Source organism: Mustela nigripes, chromosome X, assembly GCF_022355385.1.
Source record: "Mustela nigripes isolate SB6536 chromosome X, MUSNIG.SB6536, whole genome shotgun sequence".
Taxonomy (NCBI): domain Eukaryota; kingdom Metazoa; phylum Chordata; class Mammalia; order Carnivora; family Mustelidae; genus Mustela; species Mustela nigripes.
This window is the reverse complement of record NC_081575.1, coordinates 8,090,126-8,093,742: the sequence shown is the minus strand read 5'-3', so window position 1 is coordinate 8,093,742 and position 3,617 is coordinate 8,090,126.

The window sequence follows — 3,617 nt, the reverse complement described above, 5'->3', positions numbered from 1 at the left end:
ATTTTACTTAGCATAGAAGAATGGAAAGTTTAGGAATCTTTTATTTTATTTTATTCATTCATTCATTCATTCATTCATTCAGTGTTCCAATTTTCATTTTTTCTTTTCTTTAGAATCTGTGCCATGTACATTGCAAATACATTGTGTACTGCAAATCAGTAGGATACACATGATGTCATTCTTTGAGTCAGTTTGCTTGAATATTTCAGGAGGGAGGTGTTTTAAAGCAATTTCATGGGTAATTTAAATTATATTTGGATTTCAAAAGGTGCAGATTTTTGTGGAATAAAAAATGCACATGACCATGATGAGTACCAGGTGATATATGGAATTGTTGAATCACCATAATGTATACCTGAAACTAATATAACACTGTATGTTAACTCACTGGAGTTAAAATAAAAACTTAAAATAATTTTAAAAATGCACATGAATGTTAAAATAGAATACATAAAAGAAACCTCTTACTTTTTTGTGTCCTACTTTAGACTCTTTCTCCCAGATCCATCTGTGCTTCAAGTTTCCTCTCATTTATCATAGAGACATTCATTGGACACAAATAAACAGCCCTTTTTTACATTGTTTATAAAATGTAAATGATTTCATCCCTGTTGAGAAGTCCAGTCAAAGCTATATTCTCTGATCAATATTCAGAAATGTAAATGAGATTCTACCAATGTATAAAATGTATGCATTGGAACGGGTTTATTAGTTGTTGCAGTAGTGTGTGTGTGTGTGTGTGTGTGTGTGTGTGTGTGTGTGTGTTTTAACGTGTGTTATTTAGAAAGAAAGTATAATGTAGAATTTGGGAGCATAGGTTTTGAAGTCAGGTCAGCCTCATCTCTGGCGTATGATGATCATTGTATGACCTTTGGAATATTAATCACTTCTCTGTGCCTTAGTTTCATTGATGTATGATGTAACAAAAATAGGGGTGCCTGGATTGTGCAGTTGATTGAACATCAGATTCTTGGTTTCAGCTCAGGTCACGATCTCAGCACCATGAGATCCAGCCCCACACTGGTCTCCATGCTCAGCACAGAGTCTGCTTAAGATTCTCTCTACCTCTGTCCCGCATGTTCTCTCTCTCTCAAATAAATAATAAATCTTTAAAATAAAAAAAATAACTTTGCCAACCTCATGAGTTTAGGGGATGGTTAAATAAGGTAATGCATAAGAAACACTTTGCAAAATATCTAGTACACAGAAACATGTTAGCCATTATCGTATATGACTATTTAAAAGATACAGAAAATGATGGGAAAAGTTACCCATCCTCTCAATATGCAAGGTCAACCTCTGTGTGTGCCCATTTTTGTATGTGTAGTGTGTGTGTGTGTGTGTGTGTGTGCGTGCATGCGTGTGTGTGTAATTTAGATATGAACTCTTAAAATTTCATCATGGAGAGGATTTCACTTCACTACTCTAATAAATGAATACTGAGGTATCTAGTGATTATGCGAAAACTATGTTTATTAATCTACAAATAAGTACACATTGGGATGGCAAGGTAGTAATTTTATAAGATACATTTATAAGTGTTTTATTACTTACTTTAAAAATTATTTACAAACCTAATAACTGTTGAATGCCTACTAATTTCCAGGCACTGAACTAGACTCTAGGGATATGGTAAGGAATGAAATAGATAAAGTCTCTTCTCTCAGAAATTCTAAAAGAGAAATTGACAGTAATCAAGTAAGTAGAAACATACAGGGAGTATATATTGTGCTCTGAGGGCAATAACAATGGTCTTGATATGGTGAATAACAGAGGTGATCCTTCTTTAGGCAGAATAGTCAGGAAAAACCTCTCTGAATTTAAAAAAAAAAAAAGAGAATATTTGAAATAAAATCATACAAAGTTGGGGGAAAGCACCTCAAGCAAAAGGGGAAAAAATTGCAAAGACTCTAATGTGGAAAAGTACTTACTGTGCTTTGCAAAGAAACTGAAAGAATATTGACCTGGCTGGAACTTAGGAAATACAGGGGAGAGTGGTATCAAATGAAACTGAAGAAGTAGACCGAGGACAGCATGTCAAGAATTTCACTGGGCATGGAAAGAAATTGGCATTTATTCTAATTATAATTAGAGGCCACTGTGAACTTTACACAAGGGGGTTAATGTGATCCAATTATAGTGAAGAAAATGTTTTGCAGGGGATGATATAAGTTTTTGTCAGGAGATTGCTACAATAATAGAGTCAACAGGTATTGAAATTGGAACAAGGTGATGGCAGCAATGATGGAGAGAAAAGATTCGAGATCTATTTTGGAGTTTGAAGCAATGATTCTTATTGACTGGATGTAGAATAAAAAGTGATAAGGAAGGGAGAGAGAAGAAAAAGGAGGACTCAAAGATGACTTAGCTTCTAGTTTGAGAATTTAATCAATTTAGATCTCCTTTATTGACATAGGGAATATTATGGGAAACAGGTCTAGGAGAGAAAAGTGTTCTATAACAGACAAGTTAGGCTTGTGATGTTTATGAAATCTCCAAATGGAAACAAGTAGGTGGTTGAGGAAAATGAGTCTTAAACTCAGAGCAAAGGGTAGAGATATTAATTCATGATCATCACCATAACCATTGCATTTAAATATATCTGTCTAGATGAGCCCACATCGGAATAAGATGTAGAGAAGAAAGGAAGGCCTAGAACAAAGACTTGAGAAACTCCAAACATGAAAATGAGGAGGAAAATGGCCAGTGGGGAAGAATAAGAATTTATCTATTTCATTTATTAAGGGTAGTATGTAAAAATCAACAGAGGTGACTATTTCAAGAAGCCAAGCTGAGAAAGTTAGATGTCAACAGAGGCGCTCATTAGATTTGGCTATATGGGGATGGGCTGCTTGACCTTAGCACCTAAATTTCAGTGAAGCAATAGGGTTGGAAAATAAGATTCTAGAGCACTGGTCTTCAAGTGTGGTTCCCAGGGTAGCAACATCAGCAACACATGGGAACTTATTAAAAGTGCAAATTCTCTGCTCCCCCCCACCCCAGATCATTAACTCTGGGGACAGTGTCCAGATATCCATAGTTTAGCAACTCCTCGAGGTCATTGTAGCATATGTTTTGTTATGTTATATCATGTCATGTCATGTATGTGAACCCTTTGTTCTATGGGTTGAGTTTTTTTTTATGTATTTTTTTTTATTTTTTATAAACAAATATTTTTATCCCCAGGGGTACAGGTCTGTGAATCACCAGGTTTACACACTTCACAGAACTCACCAAAGCACATACCCTCCCCAGGGTTGAGTTTAAAAGGGCATCAGGGAATATATCGAGAATGTATAAACATCTAAAAAAACATAACTTTAAAAATATTTCAGTTACTGTGAATGGATTCTGGTATATAAACACCTTCATAAGAATGGCATGAATTCCTGGATTTATTCTTTAATCAGGTAACTTTATCCTTTTTGAACATTTGTTTAGTTACTAAAATGTTTAAAATTCCAGTGGCTTAGCTTCTAGTTTGGACTACTAGCTGTTGTGGACTACTCTGAGACATTGTTGAAGAAATGATGATAGTATGACATTAGAACAGATTAAATATACTAGAAGGCGAAAGTAAAGTTTTAAGATGATACCAAAAATGAGGAAAGTGCAAG